The sequence below is a fragment of the Thermobia domestica genome, chromosome 1, assembly GCF_964235325.1.
Source record: "Thermobia domestica chromosome 1, izTheDome1.hap1.1, whole genome shotgun sequence".
Taxonomy (NCBI): domain Eukaryota; kingdom Metazoa; phylum Arthropoda; class Insecta; order Zygentoma; family Lepismatidae; genus Thermobia; species Thermobia domestica.
The window spans coordinates 173,544,718-173,568,600 of NC_137454.1; the positions used below are offsets into that span (position 1 = coordinate 173,544,718).

Below are 23,883 nucleotides of genomic sequence, written 5' to 3' on the forward strand. Positions count from 1 at the left end.
ATGAACAGGTATTCAGGGGTCAAGAGTATAGATTCTTCAAAAAGAGGAAATTACGTGAACTGCTAACTCTAACAAACATGATCCATCATTACGCAGCCAATAAGAAAATTTTAATGTGTTCAGTGGATTATCTAATATAATTTAAAAGGATGCAATAGAAATGTTTCTTACGTGTTGCATTCATATATAAAGCAAAAAATTAGTAAAACTAGTTCTACTTCGATAATCTTGGATGAAGCTACCGATGTAAGTAATTTTTCTCAGCTCATTTGTGTATTTCATTGCGCAGAGTTTGACGGCACAGCTGAGATAAGATCTATGGATTTCGTTAACGTTCCTGAAAATCGTTCGCTGAAGCCCTTTACAACATTGTCTATCGTCTAGTTGATGGGTACAACTGTACTCAGAATTTAGTAAAACAAAATTACGATGATGCGGCGATTTTTTCGAGACATTTGAATATACTTCAGGCAAAAGTTAGAAAATCGTGACCCACTGCCATTTTCGTCTATTGTTTTACTCACAAATTAAACAAATTAAACACGTCGACCTCTAACATCAAAACCTGCAAATTATTCTTCTTGACATTAAATGCATTAGTAACATTTTTTCTAAGTTCACAAAGAGAAGTTATGCATTGGATACTGAATTTAGAGGGCGGCTGCCCAAAGTGTCTGTTACGAGCTGGAACTATAATTCTCGTTTAGTTAGTACTGCATCAGCATATCATACGGCCTTTATTTCATTATTTGAAAAAAAAAATGGCAGGTCCAGGTGAAAAATGAGTTTAATAAGCATTAAAGGTTGTTTGTGGGATTTTAGTTTCTCTAAATGGTTTTGCACTTGCAATTCTATATTAAAGATATTTTCAAGTATTTTCCCTCTGACTGATGTGATGTTTTTCATCTTGCAAAAGATATCCTATAATATTGGAATGGGTTATTGTACTACTAAAATAAAATACTTGAAAGCTTAACTTCAAGAAAAGTATGAACAATTCGAAGAACATTGGGAGAAGATAGTACAGGGAGCAAAATATGTATGTGAGCCAGAGAGAGGGTATCAATTACATGTTGATTTTGATATAAACTTCAAGTTGCAAGGCCAGGACAGACTTAAAAAGTTCAACACTAATTCCTATTAAAAAGAGATCTAGTTTCGGGGCTACGAGAAAATACAAATTTCTACGATCAGATCATTAATTATTTTCGCAAAGAAGCCAAAAGGATTTAGGTTCCCTTCAAGTAGTTCTAGTTTCAGGCAACTTTATTGACGTATTATTAATATTTTGAGATCAGAAATAGTAATAATAATACTGCACTAGTAGTAGAGAAATATTAAAAGTAGTGCAATAGCAGAAGTCACTGTCTTCGTAATTATTTGTAGCAGTGGCTTTAAGTCAAATATTAAATGTTCTTAGACAGACAACAAGCTTTACTGGATTGCTTACTCAAAGTAAAATTTCACCACACATCACTGTTAAGTAGTTTTGCAAATTTAACCATGTTTATCATATCTCGGGAATGATTTGAGTTATCGAATTGGTGTAAACAGCAAAATTGTGTTTTCGTCTATTGGAGTCCACATAAGTGAATAGATGTGATCCCTGTCTAAGGATATTTTCGAAATAAGAACCTTTCGAAAAACAAAACAAGTCAAATTTTCAATTTCCTCTTAACTTTGTTACTATTTATTCGAAACATGTCATATCAAGATCACAGTATTCAATACTAAGGTACTTTGGGTGTGTATTGCCATGTCAGTCGTGTTATTCCTATGATACAGACTTCCAAAATTAAGATGTTTGTAAAAGCATACTTAGTTGCAACATTGAATAATAAATGTGGTACTGTAAGTTTTTATTTAACATGCATATATGAAATACGTAAAAATCTGATATAGTGCCGTTGGCAACACTTTTAATCTGAGATATTGGAGAGTAAAATAAACTATTCCCCCTCCCCTGATATTTGTACCATTCAAAAATTCAGCGATTATTATCTGAAAGTTTGAAAATTATAAGGTCGTTCCAATTTAAATAATCCAGCCATATAGAGTGGATCATTTATCATGATACGCTCTTGTAACTTGTAACTTTTAAACTAATAGAAGAAAATCACTAGAATTTTGTATCATGCAAATATCGGCAGGGGAATACTCTGTGACACACGGTTAACAGTGTTGCTAACTCAACATATAACAGAAAAGTATGAATCCGATGCAGAAATCTTTCCCGGTTATTCCGTACACTTAGAAAACTGCGCAACTCCAAACGCGATTTTTATTAGCCGGTGTTACTCATATGGAGCCCAACTGTGTCACCTTACCGATTGCGCAGAGCCGTTGATCAAAAAGGTATGATATGTCTTAATCGACTGTGTTTGCAAGAATACTTTTCCGAGAGTCTGCTTCCATGGAATTTCTGAGGAGTTCATTAGAAACATTTTGTTGGTTACTGGCTATGGAGCTCATTTGTCAGTGTTGTGTCACCGACACTAAATTTCACAACCAACGACGTACAGTGCGTTTGATCACAATTCACCACCATACCAGATGTATAGAATATCCCAGTTTGAACTCGTAAAGAAAGCGGACAAGCAATTGTATGTTCATGGTACACCTTCATGCAACATTTTTCTACAACATACTACTTCCTGAGTTATTGAGCATCTTAACCTGTTTTCTGAATATTTAAGAAGTGGAATTCATACGCGGGACTTCGGTCCATCCATTGATTGCATTACATAAGAAAATTTACCAACAAGAGTATAAATATACACTCCAATTGCACTAATCCAATAAGAATGTATAGACCACACAACTATATCTAATGTATATTTTATGAGTTAGAAGGCTGAATTGTTAATCATCAAAAGGTGAAAATAATACACATCCTAGATGAACCAACGTCTAAGAAAATATAATTAGACTTCCCTTCACAACCCGAGGAGGCAATGTGAAGGAAAAAGGCCACAAGAATACATACGTGTCATTTACATTACGCAAGAAAGCAAATAATGATATTGTAATGGCGGTTTGTAAAGAACTATCAGCAAAGTAATTAACATAAAATAACTCTTAACAAATGTTGTACACTGTAAATGAAAACACGTATGTATGTATGGTCATATATTCAAACCCGCTAAGCGAATTCGATATGTGTTAAATTTATGTAGGCCTACTATGTACCTATTCTTTATTCAAATTATATGAGATGTTAAAAGAGTTCCCCAACGAATCTCAATACAGAATTCACATCAACGCATTAATGACTGCCGGATTCTATTCAACATGTCTGGATCCTCTGCAACGTTAGTACACGCAGCGATAATGCGGGCAATAAATTCCTCGGGGAAAGAGACGGGTTCCTGGTATACGTCTCCCTCAGACTTAAAATATTAGATGCCTGCACAATCCTACAATGCACTTCGCAATATTTTTGTCCCATCACACACATATATGACAGTGCTTACATAAATCGAGCTAAAGCTGTTCTACACTTATTTAACACATAGCCACTGTTAAAGTCAACGTTATTCGTTAAGATGTTAACAGACATCGAATTCCGGCACCACCTCACTGCTCCCCAAATGTCCGTTAACTTCTGGATGAAAAGTTTTCGGATAGATGGATTGGATGAGATGATCCGATTCGGTGGTCGCTACATCATCCGATCTCACACCACTGCACTTCTATCTACGGGTTTTGTAAAGGATCAGGGGTACCGAAGCAAGTTTACAGACCTACAGGACTGAATAACGCATTCCCAATGTACTTGAAGATGTCACCGTGGAGTTCCCGGAGCGTACATGGAAAGAAATTGAATACCGACTGGATGTTGTCGGTGCCACTAGGGATGCACACATTGGCATGTACATATTGAAAACCGTTTGTAATTATCTAATATAGTTTTAAAGTTATTAAAGTCTAAAGTTGTAAAGATAGTTTATGACAAACGGTATATTGTCACAGAAGAAAAGTGATGTTACAAAGCAAGCTAAGAGAAACACTATCATGGAAAGGAGAGCAGAAAGTACTGATAATGTTTGAAGAAAGCAAGATATAGAGAAGATTCACAGCTTGCTGAAGTTACATGGACTGGAACAGGCATGAAGAATGAAAAGGAATGATGTAACAGTTAAAAGGGAAGGAGGAAGAAGATATGTCATGGATTTTAGAACAGGGAAGGAAACCTATGTTGCGAAGAAATTCGTAAAAAAGTGAAGGTGTAGTAAAATCATACAAAAAAGAGAGAAGAATATTTGACTTGGTAAGAAAAAATCACAACAATATCACCGGAGACGAAACATGGGTGTCCTACGTGAACTCGCCCAATGGCTCCGACTTCGCGTTGCGACTTCCACCTGTTTCTACACCTGTAGCAATTTCTGGTCCGACAATGTTACGATGGCGTAACTGAGTTGCAGACGGTTGTGACACCCTGGTTCAAGTCGTTTGCGGCAGAATTGACTGAGTCTTATACAAGTTAGCGCCGCATTGTGACGAATGTCTCAACAAGGATGATATAATGTTTTAAAGTAGATCACTCATCACAAACTCCACAGAAATAAAATTATTTTTTCTGATGTTCGTCTTTCATTTTACAGTCCCTTGGAACTTACTTTCTGGTTGCGTCTCGTATTTCTTATTTAATAAATTTCATTATAAATTCAATTTATTATTTGCAATAATTATCTAGAATACAAGTCATATTATTTGATTTGTATACGTAATTGGTAGATTGTAGCCAACAGTAGATTACTATTTTCGACGTTTCAAAAGCTCATTGAATGACAGAATTTGATTAGTAAGGGCGGGACTATTGTATTTTAGGTTGTTTTTAATACAGTGTGAATTTAATGAAGGCATTGTTACAATGCTGAAATTGTACTAAAATTGGTAAAGTTTTAAAACTTCGGTATCTTGCTCAGAGAATATTATTTTATGCCAAATTTGTATAGAAAATTTACTATGATAACAGTAAATATTAAATTCTTTTATTAATTTAGTTCATAAAATTCAATCTTCATTCATTTTAAAATGTAACATAAGGAAGGAAGTAATATAACATATGTTCCGTCTAATGTAAGTATACGACAACATCGGACAAAAAAATGCCATCCACGTAGATAGAGATATATCTTAAACGGGGATTATTTTTCACTCTGGGTGTTCCATTGTGTGGAGATGAGTTGAGTTGATCCTTTCTGGTGAAAAAGATTACCACTCTGACATAACAATGCAGATGATTTGTTCAGCTAATGACATGAATACATGAAAAACAATAAACAACCAATTAGTAAAATAGGATCTACATGATACGATGGAAAACTAAAATCTGTATTTCTCTTGTCATATTTAGAAATAATGAGTCAATTCATTTCAAGCAACTCAGTTGAAACCAAAAATGAAACTCAAAAGGAGCTATAACAGCATGCAGTAAAGGGAGTTACATACTATTTTAGACAGAGTAGTAATGACAAACCATATTTAAAATGTCTTCAAAATTTATGTTGTTTTCATTGATTCGCGAATAAGAACTATTCTATTTATCAGTTATGTATGAGGAACAACATTTTATGCTTGAATTTCACTCATATGTATTATAAAACAAATTATGTTTATCTTAAATGCTGGTCCATATGATAAAAGCATATATAAAGATCTAGATAATTTGTGTGCTAATTGTTAAAGCCTCACAAAGAAACTGCAGAAGTATTACCGGTTTACAGCTGTCTGATATCAACATTTTAGTAGGACTACCTATACCAACTAACACTATATTACACTGCAAAAAAATAAATTACGTTCGTATATTTTTAAAGAAATGATTTGTAGTTATTGTTCCTAAAGAAGTCCTAAAATGAACTGAAGTGTTCTATCAGTGAAAGAAAAATGTCTAGAATGCATCGTGAAAGCAGTTAATGAGAACTGTTCTAAGACTGTTCAAAATGTACCTGAACTTCTGGTGTGTTCAATGAGCAAATGGGCAAAAACAACTTGTAAATGTATAAAGTGTCCTAACACGTTTAAAAGTTGTTTCTGTGCTAGTATACTCATTGGACATATCAGAAGTTCAGATAAATTTTGAACTTTCTTAAGACAGTTCCTATTAACCACTGTTATGAATTATTCTACGGATTTTTTGTATACAAATAGAATACTCCAAGACATCTATGGATATGCTATACACACCAAAAGAAGTTCGTAAAAAATGTGAAAATCATGTTCAGTGATTTTGTGTGTGTGTCGTCAAACTGTTCCATCGGCGAAATCCGCAACATTGCACACTAACATGGAGCTTGAAATCTACATTGAGAAAATTTGCTACCAGACGCCTATTCGTTTCGTATATAATAGTACTGAACTCTTCCAGAACTGCAAATAGACTAAGAAGGGATATCAGAAGTTCTATTGATCTGAAGATGATAATTCGATCCATAGATTTAGATGTGGACTCTGTAAAGTCTAGTCCATCTCATCACTACTAAACAAAGAATTATTTACAACTTCGACATAAATTAATGCATTGTCGTGCCGTAAAGATAAAGACTGTCTCAAAGCGATTCACGTAATGCTCATGGAGATGTTGAAAACGTCTTTGTAATCCTGCAAGTTCATATTTCCGTGTAGCAGGATAAGGGACGTTGAAAGCTAAAGAGCCAGTGTGTCGCCACCCACGATCACGTCCACAGAAAACTTACTGATATTACGATAATTGTGACAAAGGGGTTACATTACATTGCACGGTAGAGGATTAATTGTGACTGACTTATTCATGAAATCAAACAGCATATTGTGCTATTACATATTTTGATGTACTTCGTAGATTCAAATACACACAACATAATGACGTAGACTTATTAAAATACTGACTGTATTTTAAAATAAATAGGTTATAATTTTGAACTGACAAATTGATCCTAATAAAACAGAATTACATCCGATGCATTTCCTAAGAATGTTTAACGGTGAGGAACATCTTTATCACATCATCAGGTACGTATTTCTATACTAAAGGTAAATATCAGTACGAACACGGTAGTGAAGTAACAATAAAGAAGAAGAAGAAGAAGTAGTAGTAGTAGTAGTATAGTAGTAGTATTATTAGTAGTAGTAGTCCAGAATAGAAAATAAGTTTAGATTTAGTGATACAGTAAAACTTTCGTTAGAAATAAATTTAGATTAGTTTCAGTACATTTGTTTATGATAACAGCAGTAACAATAACTTATTCGCTTATTGATATATTCAATTATATTTCTTTCTTATCATTATTTCACTTTCATTAAATTATACTTTAAAAGGCACCTCATTTTATATTGAACATTAATTAATTATCGAGGTATCAAATAGTGCTTACGTAAATAACTTTTTTTGGTTCATTCTCTTCAGTTTCTATATGGAGACAAAATACATAACAGATCACCATTACCAGATTATATATATACACAACGAGATTCCCAAATCCTAGAAATTAACGCCACGCATTTTCATATTAACCAATATCACATTCTCTATATAATTTACCTTAGTTGACGATTTCTAACATTTAAAGGTTGTTACCAGCTTGTCTGAAAAGATAATCCTTCTTCACCTGTTAGAATTTATGCATGTTAATGTAGAATTGTCGTACAAAAAGCTAGATAATCAAAACACAGATGTTCGTATCATCACGCAAACTAGCGTTAAAATTTTTATTTTTAAGCTTGCTTTTTCTTCTTGCCAATGGTGTTACATTCTGTTATTTTTGTTCATATGTATTAGTAGATTAACATGCAAACTATCTATATAACATTGAACATGCAAATAAATAAATAATAACATAGAATTATACCGGGTGCGATAAATGTAAAACAAATGAACATATCTGTAACTGCAACAGAGTGATTAGCAGGGCCCGGATCTTGTTGACAAGTCAACTTTTTTCTGTTACGCATAGGACAAGGCAAATTCAAATAAAAACATTATCCATCAACTCTTGGTTCTAAAAATATATTTTTTTAGGGTCAACTTTTGGTCACTTTTTGCCGTTTTGAAGTTTCAGGTCAATTTTAAATATTTTAAGGGAACTTTTCGGTCACTTATAGTCTTTTTATTCTTTTTCTTCTACATAAGGAAATCTTAAAATGAAAACTGTTTACGGATTTAAAAACAAGGAGTTAAATGATCTTTTTTCCTGCTTCCTGATTATTGCGGTGCAAAAACTGCATTCCTAACAAGTTAGTGAACATTAGGCTGTAGCTGGTTGACGAGGGCTGGGGGTTCGTAAGTGGGCAAAGCAGATGGGGGGGCTGGTTGTTTACTACAATGGATATGACTACGTGAATAACTAAAAATATTTTTTAGATTAGAAGATGTTCAAAGGTTTTAAACAGGCTTTTTATCTATTATTCTGGTGTATACAATCTACAGTTGGGAACTTTTATTCTTTAAGTGTGCTTCCTAGTTTCAACTCGAGAGTGAATTGATGGTTTCAGTATGTAGAATGACGAGGTCTAAACCATCCACAAATTCTCATTTAAGACAGATTGTTTCCGAATTTGGTGAGGATGTTTTTAGTACTGACGGTACAATATTGTTTTCCAAGGCATGTGAAGTAAAAGTGGCAGCAGAGAAAAGAGACACTGTACAAAAGCATATCAGAATCGAAAAATATTTACGCGCAATTGAAAACAAACATAAAACCAAGTATTCGCAGTTGTTACTTGTGGAGAGTGCTTTGAATAGTAAAGGCAAATCCTCAGTTTTCAAAAGAGTTGTGTGAAGTTTGTGTGTCTTCAAATATTCCTCTTTGGAAACTCAACAATGTGAAATTGCGGGATTTCCTGGAACGTCATACAGGTCGTTCCATTCCAGACGAAACGAATCTTACGAAAAAAATACATGTCAAAGTGTAACGAGGACACAATAAGAAAAATAAGAGAGGAACTTTGGACTCAGATAATTTTTGTTTCTACGAGGTTCACTATGAAAGTTTTGAGATACGCATTGTTGTGGCACAGTATTTGAATTCCAACAATTGCGTTCGGTAATGGTATCCAGAGCGAAGAAGCGAAGCAAGTTTCAACTCGCCTCGCTTATCGGCGTGGCCGTACCGCCTTCACTTGTTTGTTGATGTGAGCAGTATTCGACTGTCTAGAATGGAGCTCGAAAGGGAACGTTTTCGGGCAATGATCCTTTACGATTTCAAAAGTGGTTTGAACAGGGGACATTTGGGGGCCTTGCTCCTTCCCGTGCTACAATTTTTCGGTGGTTTGGTGAATTCAGAAGAGGCCGGACATCGCTTAAAGATGAAGAGAGAACTGGACGCCCAGCAACAGCTGTATCAGATGAAAACATTCCCGCTGTGGAACAAATGATTCGACAAAATCCTCGAACAACTTTCAAGGACATTGAATCTACAGTGAACATTGGATCGCCAGCAGTAACAAAAATTCTTCGTGATAATCTTCGGCTCAGGAAGGTTTCATCTCGTTGGGTGCCTCACACTTTGACTGAACAGCAGAAGAGCAGGCGTGTGGAATGGTGTGAAGAAATGCTTGCAAGATTTGATGGAGGCAATTCTCTACGCGTCTCTGAAATTGTTACTGGTGATGAGACTTGGATCTATAAATTTGACCCTGAAAATTAACGCCAGTCTACAGTTTGGATCTTTCCACACGAAAATCCACCCACGAAAGTGAAGCGACCGCGAAATGTGAGGAAGAAGATGGTCGCAACTTTCTTCTCCAAATCTGGCCATGTTGCAACTGTTCCATTTGAAGAACAAAGGACTGTTACTGCTCAGTAGTACACCACTGTTTGCCCAACAAAAGTGTTCCAGAAGCTTCGGGAACGGCGTCCCGAACTGGATTGCATGGGATCCTGCTTCATCATGACAACGCGTCCGCACACATGGCCAACATAGAATTCAGTTTTTAGAATCTACGGAGGTCAAACTTATGACTCATCCGCCGTATAGCCCTGACCTGGCCCCGTGTGATTGTTTTCTGTTCCCAGGATCAAAGATCGCATGCGTGGGAAGAGATTTTGCAGCCCTGAAGAAGCTGTAGTGGCTTACGAGAATGAACTTTCAACACTTGAAGAAAAGGACTGGCAACACTGCTTCCAAAAGTGGTTTTCGAGGATGCAAAAGTGTGTATAGTGTAATGGTGAATACTTTGAGAAAATGTAAGTGTTAAATTGATTTTAAATGAAATGAAATGAAATCTTTAAGTTTTACGTCCCACGGTTATGCCGGTTAGGCTAAAGGAGACGGTGATGATGAGAGATGAGTGAAATGGTGGAATGAAGAAAGTGGGAGGAAACGGGAGAACCCCGAGAAAACCCACGAGCACGGTGTTTGTCCACCACAAAGTTCACTTGGCGGAGGCTGGGATCGAACCCGGGACCCCAAGCACCAGAGGTGAACGCTCTACCACTGAGCCACCGCGCCCCCCAAATTGATTTTAAGTATGTAAGTTATTTCACATCTCAAAACTTTCGTAGTGACCCTCGTATAGACAGACTAGTGATGTGAAGGAGTGCTATATAGTCAATATTATTGTTGGGGGCAATGAAAGCCGACGAACCTAGCAAAATATTTTTGCTAACTGGTGAAGTGTTGGAATCTGTCAACCATTTTACAATATGTAGACTTTTCGATAAATCGATATCCCTACTTTGGCCTGAAGGTGTCCAACATGGCCATGTTGTTTTTGTAACAGATCCTGCTCCGTATATAATTAAGGCTGCTAATTCAATAAAATCGTAACAATTTTTAAAGTTATCTACTGCAATGCTGAATAGGGTATGAGCTAAATTTTCTGACGATTACAAAGTTCCTGAGTTAGTTTGTTGTATCGCAGCTTATAAAATGTTTATATGTTGCTTAACTGGATATAGACCTATATATCTGTAATTCAAATATGAAATGCTAAGCTATTTACTAAATTGGTCAAAGTTTAGTTTTAATACTATTGCTTTTTTAAATCAAAGACACAAATGATCAATGGACTGCAACTAACTAAAACAGAACTTTTGAAAATGAGTGAGGAATAGTAATTAAAATCCAATAAATATTCAAAAAATGTTAATGTTTTAACGAAATAAACGTTTAAAAAACTGCAAGTTTTCAGGTCAACTTTTGTGAATTTTAGGGTCATTTTACAGGAATTTTAGTGTCATTTTATAGGTCACTTTTTAGAAAATTTTAGGTCAACAAAATCCGGGCCTTGGTGATTAGTTACAATATTCTATCCCAGGTTCTATTGTCACCATTACGCATGAATGACACACCAAATCCAGATCATGCAATCGGATTTACATATGATTTAACGTGATCCGTAACTTCATATTATTCCATGATCCAGGCAAAGATACTAACTTAATGGGATATAGATTCACAGTAATAATATTTGGTTTGTAACAGGCTACTAACCATAAGAATTCATCCCTCTCATTTCTCCATGAACAGTTATTATTATGACATATATATATATATATATATATATATATATATATATATATATATATATATATATATATATATATATATATATATATATTCTAGTATTTTAAAATTTGTCACCAACATTAACAATGGAGATATGATGATCTTGACGATCTGCATCACTAATTTTTAACACTTCATCTTTTATTTAGATCTTTCAATATGAGCTGTCTTTTTCTTTGCCATTAGTTGTGATACCTCCTCCTATTTTTCCTTTACAATTACATTACACAACAGTTTATCTTATCGTGGTGGAAGATAGGGTCTCTCTTTATTTTATTTTCCTGATCATTTTAATTCTTTCCTGACGGAGCTGATGTAGTTCGGATTCCACGTTGATCAGTAGGTCCCGTCTCATATAGCCTCGCTGCTGAAAGGGACGTTAAACTCAAAATCGATTCATTTTCATTCTTGAACATCCTATCTAACATTGTCACTACTACCACCTCAAGTAAATTTACTGATTCCACATTAATCCAATAAGAACTACTTCTGCCACATACACTTAATGTGAGGATTATTTATAAAAGAGTATTTAACACATCTATTGTCTTTCCTTTTGTTATTAAGCAAACGAAACAATTTTTACTTAGTATTTAATTAAAGTTTTAAAAATTCAAATTCATAAGGTATTTTTTCAAATGTCACCACGACAACAGTCACGATTTCGCACATATTCACCTAGGCCGGAAGCTATGAGCGCTCTGTTGGAAGTTGCAATATTCAATCTTCAATACAAACAATTTTGCTATAGGTGAGACGAAACAAATTTTTTCTACGACCAACACAATTAGTTACGTATAACAATAACAGTCACAATGTCAAATTTGTTCAAATGAGACTTAAATGCCATGGCAGATTCTTAATCTAAAGACAGTAAAATAGTAAGATCACAATAAACGATGACTTTTATAGTATAATAAACTAATGTTCCTTTAACAACGAAATTCAGTTTTACAGTTAAGAACAATCATAAAAAAGAGGGGGGGGGGAAGCAAACATGTTTCACATCCATCCGCGGCCAGCACGAAATACTTTTCTAAGTTAGTTTATATTTTATCATTTAATCAATCATTCTACCTTCCCTGTTTTAAATCCTGTATCTCTGCCTAACGTGTCAATGAGTCTACTCCTGTTTAGCGTCCCACAACGCAGACGTGACAGCAATGGGTGGGATTCATGATGAGTATCATGGGCAAAACTTAGGAAGCGTGGGAGACCCAAAACTGATTCCAGTGATGAGCATGCAGGGCTGATCCAGGCGTCAGCTACTTACTACCAACCTTTTACTGCACAATGCTTGTGCTTCTTCCAACACGTTACATTAGTTACGAAGGAAAGCGCTAGGATTTAGGCAAATTAACCAAATGCCATCCTATTAGAAATGTTTAACGTGTAATTTCTGTGCAAATCTGAACTATAGATCAACACATTACATTAAATATACATGTTCAATTACGATTTAAACGAAAAAAAAAAACTACTGAAATTACACCTCAAACGGTAAATTTATTAAGAAAATGAACATTGCTCAATGAATATTACTTACAAAAATATACTGAATACTGAAAATTACTGAATGAGCATTCAAAATATATTACTGAACACTCCTCAGTAATTAGAACAGTGGATACAGGACTTAGGTTATACGATAATCATAATGTCCTTTACGAACTCTCTACCACTATTATATTGTAATTCCTAATTTATGAAAAATTGAAAGTAAACTGACTGTTTAAAACAGTTTCTGTATGTATCCCGAATTTCTCCTCCTCTTCTTTTTTTTTTTTCTTTGCTAACTATCCAAAGGTACTAAAAGAGAATTTCACATTGCAATTTATTATAATTATCTATCATAATTTTAATCATATTCGGTTCTCTACGTCTAACAAGGAATACATATTTTTTGTATAAGCCAGATTAAAACTCATCTGTTCGCCTTTTCAGCTCCAAGACGTGAGTAGTAGGCCCCGACGTATATTGAGCCGAGTCAGCAAAAATTTTTGTGACGTCATAGGTCAAAGGTCAATGACCTTGGCCCGGGGTCAATGACCTAGGGGTACCTAGGACCACCCCCTCTAAATTTTGGCAGGGGTACCTTGGCCCACCCTCTAAATTTTGGCAGGGGTACATAGGACCACCCCGCTTAAATTTTGGAAATTGTCAAATCTAAAAATTTGGTATGGTAGCCTAGGACCATAGTATGTACCTCTATCAGTATTGGGGGTCTATGTCGTTCCCTTTTATGGGTAAAAAATTGCCAAAAAGTCAAATTTCGGGGTTTTTGCCAAATTTATCCCCTTGGATGAGGTGTTATTACCCTATATAGTTATATGGGCGTATACAGGGGTCCATTACCTTTCATAAGACATGTGAATATTAATGCACTCCTTTAAAAATTTGGGAGGGGTACTTTGGCCCACCCCTTCATTTTTAGAAATTGCCCAATTTAAACATTTGGTATTATAGTATAGGACGCTAATATGGATCACTATAAATTTGGGTGGTCCACCTCGTTCCCTTTTAGGGGTACAAAATTGCCAAAATATAAACGTAAGCAATACGTTGTACCACGTGTTTGGTTTTCGACCTAATTTATCTCCTTGGATGAGGTCCTATTACCTTATATGATTATATGGTCATGTATAGGGGTCCATTCCTTTCATAAGACATAGGTACATTTGTGCACCCTTTAAATTTTTGGATGGCCCACCCTCTAAATTTTGGCAGGGGTACATAGGACCCCCCCCCTTAAATTTTGGAAATTGCCAAATCTAAAAATTTGGTATGGTAGCCTAGGACCTTAGTATGTACCTCTATCAGTATTGGGTGTCTATGTCGTTCCCTTTCATGGGTAAAAAATTGCCAAAAATTCAAATTTCGGGGTTTTTTGACCTAATTTATCCCCTTGGATGAGGTGTTATTACCTTATATAGTTATATGGGCGTATACAGGGGTCCATTACCTTTCATAAGATATGGGTATATTTGTGCACTCCTTTAAAAATTTGGGAGGGGTACCTTGGCCCACCCCTTAAATTTTGGAAATTGACCAATTTAAACATTGGGTATTATAGCACAGGACCCTAATATGTATCGTGATAAATTTGGGCGGTCCACCTCATTCCCTTCTAGGGGTACAAAATTGCCAAAATATAAACGTAAGCAATACGTTATACCACGTGTTTGGTTTTTGGTCGATTTTATCCCCTTTGATGAGGTGTTATTATCCTATATAGTTATATGGTCATGTATAGGGGTCCATTACCTTTCATAAGATATGGGTATATTTGTGCACTCCTTTAAAAATTTGGGAGGGGTACTTTGGCCCACCCCTTAAATTTTGGAAATTGACCAATTTAAACATTGGGTATTATAGCACAGGACCCTAATATGTATCTTGATAAATTTGGGCGGTCCACCTCATTCCCTTCTAGGGGTACAAAATTGCCAAAATATAAACGTAAGCAATACGTTATACCACGTGTTTGGTTTTTGGTCGATTTTATTCCCTTTGATGAGGTGTTATTATCCTATATAGTTATATGGTCATGTATAGGGGTCCATTACCTTTCATAAGATATGGGTATATTCGTGCACTCCTTTAAAAATTTGGGAGGGGTACTTTGGCCCACCCCTTAAATTTTGGAAATTGCCCAATTTAAACATTTGGTATTATAGTACCGGATCCTAACATGTATTATGATAAATTTGGATGGTCCACCTCGTTTCCTTCTAGGGGTACAAAATTGTCAAAATATAAACGTAAGCAATACGTTGTACCACGTGTTTGGTCTTTTGGCCCAATTTATCCTCTTGGATGAGGTTCTATTACCTTATATGGTTATATGGTTATGTATAGGGGTCTATTCCCTATCATAAGACATAGGTACATTTGTGCACTCCTTTAAAAATTTGGGAGGGGTACTTTGGCCCACCCCTTAAATTTTAGAAATTGCTCATTTTATATATTTGGTATTATAGTACTGGACCCTAACATGTATTATGATAAATTTGGGTGGTCCACCTCGTTCCCTTTTAGGGGTACAAAATTGCCAAAATATAAACGTAAGCAATACGTAGTACCACGTGTTTGGTTTTTTTGTCGATTTTATTTCCTTTGATGAGGTGTTATTATCCTATATAGTTATATGGTCATATATAGGAGTCCATTACCTTTCATAAGATATGGGTATGTTTGTACACTCCTTTAAAAATTTGGGAGGGGTACTTTGGCCCACCCCTTAAATTTTGGAAATTGCCCAATTTAAACATTTGGTATTATAGTACTGGACCCTAACATGTATTATGATAAATTTGGGTGGTCCACCTCGTTCCCTTTTAGGGGTACAAAATTGCCAAAATATAAACGTAAGCATTACGTTGTACCACGTGTTTGGTTTTTGACCTAATTTATTCCTTTGGATGAGGTCCTATTATCTTATATGGTAATGTATAGGTGTTCATTCCCTATCATAAGACATAGGTACATTGATGCACCCCGGGAGGGGATTCGGTATCATAGTACATGACTCAACATGTATTATGATAAATTTGGGTGGTCCACATCGTTCTCTTTTAGGGGTACAAAATTGCTAAAATATAAACATAAGCAATATGTTGTACCATGTGTTTGGTTTTTGGCCCAATTTCTCCCCTTTGAGGAGGTTCTATTACCTTATATGGTTATATGGTCATGTATATAGGTTCATTTCCTATCATAAGATATGGGTACATTGATGCATCCTTTAAAAATTTGGGAGGGGTATCTTGGCTCATCCACTCGGTTTTAGAAATTGTTTAATATAAGCATTTGGTATCATAGTACAAGTCTCCAATATGTACCACTATAAATTTGGATGGTCCACATCGTTCCCTTTTCATAGGTAAAGAACTACCAAAAAATCAAATTTCGGAGGTTATTGACCTCTATTTATCATGTTATATGGATATGTACAGAGGTTTATTACCTTTATATGTTTATGTTCCCTTTTAAATTTGGGAATTATCAAATAACAAAATTCGGTAAACGTTTTCTAAGCCCCATTGTAGATGTTGATGTTCCTCTTATGGCCAAATATTCAAAATTTAAATGTTATTGACCGGCTTTATTATTGAATAAGTACAGGATTTATTACTTTTTTCATAAGACACAGGTGTATTTGTGTACCAATCTTAAATTTTGGAAGGGGTACATTTCTTATTGTCGTATCAATAATTGGTAATTGGATAGTATCTCATTCATTGGGTAAATCATTATGATCACGTGATCGGTTATTGACCTATGATGAGATTAGGAGTTCAGGACATTGGTACATTGAAACTTTGTAGGATAATTTGATAATGCGTCATTGGTTTTGATTATTCCCGCCAAATATAAACGTAAGCAAGACGTTGTACCACGTGATTGTCCTTGATGAGGTAGTGTACAGGGATTCATTTCCTTTGTTGTGGTACTTCTTAAGTTTGAGTACACACACACTTCTAGAAAACAGTTGGTTCTACTCAGGTAAACAATTGACGGACATTATTGACATTATTGAACATATAATGATATGATTAACTCTAAGACTTAGGTATATCAAGAGAAGTATTCTTTAAATTTGGGAATGGTGATAAACAGAATTTTAACATAAGGTGCGAAATTTGAAACAATACATTGAACTTTAGTCACAGCTCATAGTCTAAGATCATTGGTGGTGATTGATTTGAAATCTGATAGCTAACCTTATTGAATCTTATGACTCATAGACGAAAGGCAATACATGCTACAACACTGGCAAAGTTATTGTTAATGCAATTTGATTGGTTGATCACTATCTGTCGTGCAATCTGATTGGTTGATCACTATCTTTCGTGCAATCTGATTGGTTGATGATTTTCAAATCTTTGCTGTATTCAGTTTTAAGTTTTGTTTAACATTTAAAAATCTTGGTTTCGTTCAACATTTTACACTCACTGATAAATATGATCAAAACCGTTTATTTGTTAATCGAATAGTTAAAAACCGGATAAAGTTTGACGGTTAACCGTGAAACGTAAAATTTTTAGTTTGAAATTTTTTTGTTTGAAAATTTTGTTTAAAATTTTTGTTTGAAATTTTTCGTTTCCAAATTTTTTCCTTTGAAATTTTTTGTTTGAAAATTTTTGTTCGAAAATTTTGTTTAAAATTTTTTGTTTGAAATTTTTCGTTTCCAAATTTTTTGTTTGAAATTTTTTGTTTCAAAATTTTTTCGTTTGAAATTTTTTGTTTGAATTTTTTTCGTTTCAAAATTTTGTTTCAAAGATTTTTTGTTCTAAATTTTTGTTTCAAAGTTTGGTTTGACATTTTTAAAAGTTTTTGCACTCATTAGTAAAGAACTGGAACTGTTTAGAACAAAAACCTTTGACAACATTGTGGTGCAATAGTACACGTCAGAACCTGGGGTTGTACTTGAAATGAAAAAGCACAATTCATTGAAATGGATCATTTTATTACACTCCACATACATCCATACCAGATAGTGGTTCTGGATATTGTCGATACAATGTATTTTGAACTTCTTGCACTAGTTTGTCTTTAGCATATAATTTTAATTCCAGTTGAAGTCTTTTAAGGTCTATTGCGATATCAATTGGTGGAAACTCAATGTCCATTTGATCACAAATAAACTGTTTATCAATACAGGTATGCACCCACGAACGATGTTGACAACCATCACAATATCTAGATACATGTTGTACAATATGCATAACACATTTTTCAAAATAGTACTTTTTCAGGAATATACTAGTTTTGTTGCACACTTCCACTGCATGTTTCACACACTGAAATACGCTGATGAATTTGTTCCATTCAGTTTGTGTTAGATACACCATGTTGCGAGGGACATGGAATGTACTCTTTTTACGTAACAGCACCATCTTCTCTTCGAGGACTGTACGCAGCACCACTTCATGATTTGAGCCTAATGATTTGACTATGGTCACATTTAGCTCATCATGAAAATAATCGTTCATTTGGCCGATTCGTGCCATTCTTCACAGGTCAGTTGTACACCAAATTGTTCTGCTTTGCCCAATCGAATCACTGGGTCAAATGTTCTAGCACTGATACCAATCATCACATGTTTTGTTTATTGGATAATAGCTTGCGAAGATGAACTCTTTATCGTTAGAAGTACACATCTTTCCTCCTGAAAAGCACTTGCTCAAATGATTTCGTGGGATGACACTGTATTTGCTGGTTTATAGTTATTGCTGACGTCATTGGAAAGGAATGTGCTGACGTTTGAATTCATGATTTCATCACAGTTGCTGACCAACCAAATTCATACAACTACGGCTGACGTCATTGGAAAGAAATGTGCTGACGTTTGAATTCATGATTTCATCACAATTGCTGACGAATCTGGCTATGTACTAAATTCAAGTTGATGACTTCGACCCAAGAGTCTTTTGTAACATAAAGATACAGATCCAGTATTTAAGAAACGCAGCAGTTCTTCTTGTTTTGATGCTTCCATGGGTAAATATCTTGCTGGTAAAATTATATTCTTATCATTTTCAAGCTTCACTACGATTCTTAATCCAAACTTTGTAGGGATCATTTGGCTAGCTAAGATTCTATAAGGTACATTCTGTTGTAAATCAGTAATCTTGGTAAATGATTTCATCACATCACGTGTGTTTAGAAACTGCAGACAAGTAGCCATGATGATGTTATCATGAATACTAACTCGAACGATGATGCAAAACTGATGACGTTTCATTATCGTGTTCTGACGTGTACTATTGCACCACAATGTTGTCAAAGGTTTTTGTTCTAAACAGTTCCAGTTCTTTACTAATAAGTGCACAAACCTTTAAAAATGTCAAACCACACTTTGAAACAAAAATTTCAAACAAAAATCTTTGAAACAAAATTTTGAAACGAAAAAATTCAAACAAAAAATTTCAAACCAAAAAAAAGTTCAAACAAAATTTTGAAACGAAAAAAAGTTCAAACAAAATTTTGAAAAAAAAAATTCAAACAAAAAATTTGGAAACGAAAAATTTCAAACAAAAATTTTAAACAAAATTTTGAAACGAAAAAAATTTTAAAAAATTTCAAACAAAAAATTTTTAAACAAAAAAATTTTGAAACAAAAGTTGTCAAAAAAATTTCAAACAAAATTTCGAAACAAAAAGTTTCAAGCAAAAAAATTTCAAACTAAAAATTTTACGTTTCACGGTTAACCGTCAAACTTTATCCGGTTTTTAACTATTCGATTAACAAATAAACGGTTTTGATCATATTTATCAGTGAGTGCAAAATGTTGAACGAAACCAAGATTTTTAAATGTTAAACAAAACTTAAAACTGAATACAGCAAAGATTTGAAAATCATCAACCAATCAGATTGCACGAAAGATAGTGATCAACTAATCAGATTGCAGGAAAGATAGTGATCATCCAATCAAATTGCATTAACAATAACTTTGCTAGTGTTGTAGCATGTATTGCCTTTCGTCTATGAGTCATAAGATTCAATAAGGTTAGCTATGAGATTTCAAATCAATCACCACCAATGATCTTAGACTATGAGCTGTGACTAAAGTTCAATGTATTGTTTCAAATTTCGCACCTTGTGTTAAAATTCTATCACAATTCCCAAATTTAAAGAATATTTCTCTTGATATACCTAAGTCTTAGAGTTAATCATATCATTATATGTTCAATAAGGTCAATAATGTCCATCAATTGTTTACCTGAGTAGAACCAACTGTTTTCTAGAAGTGTGTGTGTACTCAAACTTAAGAAGTACCACAACAAAGGAAATGAATCCCTGTACACTACCTCATCAAGGACAATCACGTGGTACAACGTCTTGCTTACGTTTATATTTGGCGGGAATAATCAAAACCAATGACGTAATTCTCAAATTATCCTACAAAGTTTCAATGTACCAATGTCCTGGACTCCTAATCCCATCATAGGTCAATAACCGATCACATGATCATAATGATTTACCCAAAGAACAATTACCAATTATTGATACGACAATAAGAAATGTACCCCTTCCAAAATTTAAGATTGGTACACAAATACACCTGTGTCTTATGAAAAAAGTAATAAATCCTGTACTTATTCAATAATAAAGAAGGGTCAATAACATTTAAATTTTGAATATTTGGCCATAAGAGGAACACCAATGGGTCCTAGAAAACGTTTACCGAATTTTGTTATTTGATAATTCCCAAATTTAAAAGGGAACATAAACATATAAAGGTAATAAACCATATAACGTATTAAATAGGGGTCAATAACCTCCGAAATTTGATTTTTGGTAGTTCTTTACCTATGAAAAGGGAACGATGTGGACCATCCAAATTTATAGTGGTACATATTGGAGACCTGTACTATGATACCAAATGCTTATATTAAACAATTTCTAAAACCGAGTGGATGAGTCAAGATACCCCTCCCAAATTTTTAAAGGATGCATCAATGTACCCATATCTTATGATAGGAAATGAACCCCTATGCATGACCATATAACCATATAAGGTAATAAAACCTCCTCAAAGGGGAGAAATTGGGCCAAAAACCAAACACATGGTACAACATATTGCTTATGTTTATATTTTAGCAATTTTGTACCCCTAAAAGAAAACGATGTGGACCACCCAAATTTATCATGATACATGTTGAGTCATGTACTATGATACCGAATCCCCTCCCGGGGTGCATCAATGTACCTATGTCTTATGATAGGGAATGAACACCTATACATTACCATATAAGGTAATAGGACCTCATCCAAAGGAATAAATTAGGTCAAAAACCAAACACGTGGTACAACGTAATGCTTACGTTTATATTTTGTCAATTTTGTACCCCTAGAAGGGAACAAAGTGGACCACCCAAATTTAACCTAATACATGTTAGGGTGCAGTACTATAATACCCAATGTTTAAATTGGTCAATTTCCAAAATTTAAGGGGTGGGCCAAAGTACCCCTCCCGGGGTGCACAAATGTACCTATGTCTTATAATAGGTAATGGACCCCTATACATGACCATATAACTAAATAGGATAATAACACCTCATCAAAGGGGATAAATTAGGTCAAAAATCAAACACGTGGTATAACGTATTACTTACGTTTATATTTTGGCAATTTTGTACCCCTAAAAGGGAACGAGGTGGACCACCTAAATTTATCATGATACATATTAGTATCCAGTACTATGACACCACATGTTGAAATTAAGCAATTTCCAAAATTAAAGGGTTGGACCAAGGTATCCCTCCCAAAAATTTAAAGGGGTGCATCAATATACCCATGTCTTATGAAAGGTAATAGACTCCTGTATACGCTCATGTAAACATATAAGGTAATAACACCTCATCAAAGGGAATAAAATCGACCAAAAACCAAACACGTGGTATAACGTATTGCTTACGTTTATATTTTTGGCAATTTTGTACCCCTAAAAGGGAACGAGGTGGACCACCCAAATTTATCATAATACATATTAGGGTCTTGTACTATAATACCAAATGTTTAAATTGGTCAATTTCCAAAATTTAAGGGGTGGACCATTGTACCCCTCCCGGGGGTGCACAAATGTACCTATGTCTTATGATAGGTAAGAAACCCCTATACATGATCATATAACTATATAAGGTAATACGACCTCATCCAAGCACATAAATTAGGCCGAAAACCAACAAAAAATTTCAAACAAAAAAATTTTCAAACAAAAAAATTTGAAACAAATTTCAAACAAAATTCTGAAAAAAAAATTAAAACAAAAAATTTCAAACTAAAAAAATTTTACGTTTCACGGTTAACCGTCAAACTTTATCCGGTTTTTAACTATTCGATTAACAAATAAACGGTTTTGATCATATTTATCAGTGAGTCCAAAATGTTGAACGAAACCAAGATTTTTAAATGTTAAACAAAACTTAAAAACTGAATGCAGCAAAGATTTGAAAATCAGCAACCAATCAGATTGCACGAAAGAACGTAAGTTTTTATGAAAGAACAGCTTTTTTTTTAATGACCAAAACAACAGTGCTTAAGTGTGGGAGAAAAAAGTGATTATTAAATTTCTAGGAAATTTTGTGTGCTTAAACTGAAATTCCTTTTGGGATTATTCATATACTGCTTTAAAATCTTTTGGGATTTATTTTCAGGAATCTAGGCAATATGCTACTGAGGAAGATACCAGCGAATATTGAAATTTAAAATTTCAAATTCAACTTTAACGCAGTGGCTCGGAGTCAAGTTTACGTAGGAGTCTCCTCAAAATGTAATTAATTCGTTAATGTGTCAATAATGTAATTAATTGTTTAGGATGAGACTTGTGATAATGAGGTGTTGTGCTACGGAGTTCCATTCCTTCTCTAACACTGTTGGCACCTGCTGGATGGTCCTTGATGCATCTGGACGTCTACAGAAAGCCTTTCCATAGCACCCCAAACGTGATCGATATAATTTAAGTCTGGGGGAACGGGCAAGAAAAAATGAATACACCCCTTTGTCTCGAGAGGGATGATATGTACGTGTATATATACATACATAAACTGACGGTGGGTACATAAACAAACAATCAACAACCAATTAATGATTCTGTCAGTACTGATTTTCTACTCATTACATTTATTTGAAGGTTAGAATGAGCATAAATCCAATGTACAAATAAGAGGGTCGCTGGAATTAGTTCGATAAAAAGTTTGATTTGAAAATTTTTAGATGTGATTTACATCTTTAGTTCGAAACTTTTGTTTTTAAAAAATGTTTTAGTTCGACAAAATTTTGTTTCAATTTTTTTTAGTTCGAAAATTTTTTGTTTGAAACTTTTTTGTTTCAAAATTTTTAGTTCGAAAATTTTTTGTTTGAAAATTTTTGTTTAAAATTTTTTAGTTTTGAAATTTTTTTAGTTCGAAAAAATTTTTAGTTTAAAATTTCTTGTACTCTGCGGAACCGTTTCGAAAAGAATCGGAGCAGTTTCGGTAAGAAAAAATCTGGCAACACTGTTTCCATTAATGAAGCGCTTACTGAGCAATAAAACGCTGAGCGTTTAAAAAAAAATCGCTTAAACTCACAACAATGTGTTATAAGAAATCTACAAGCGACACCCCTCTTTCACCATTGTTACTTCCAGAGACATAGGCTACTAATTCAAGGACAGGATCTCCATCAAGGTAAAAAAGCTGGTAATCATCTTATCTGCCAAAGAGAACGATAATATTTAATGTAAACTTCAGTACAATATCATGATACCATAAAAGGGTTATTTAAGGATGGGGTTGAACCCTCCATGGGAACTTTAAGGTACCAAAAAGGATAACCATTAAAAAAAATCCAGGTCTAGGGTGGATCGTCGTCATAGCACTCTGAATGTCTAGCATTGGGGTGG

General features: G+C 34.4%; 1 protein-coding gene across 1 annotated transcript in view; it reads right to left on the reverse strand.

The window, feature by feature from the left end:
- Window positions 1-23,883, reverse strand: part of LOC145691128 (RNA/RNP complex-1-interacting phosphatase) — a 622,854-nt gene that overhangs the window by 275,152 nt on the left and 323,819 nt on the right. The window lies entirely within an intron of this gene.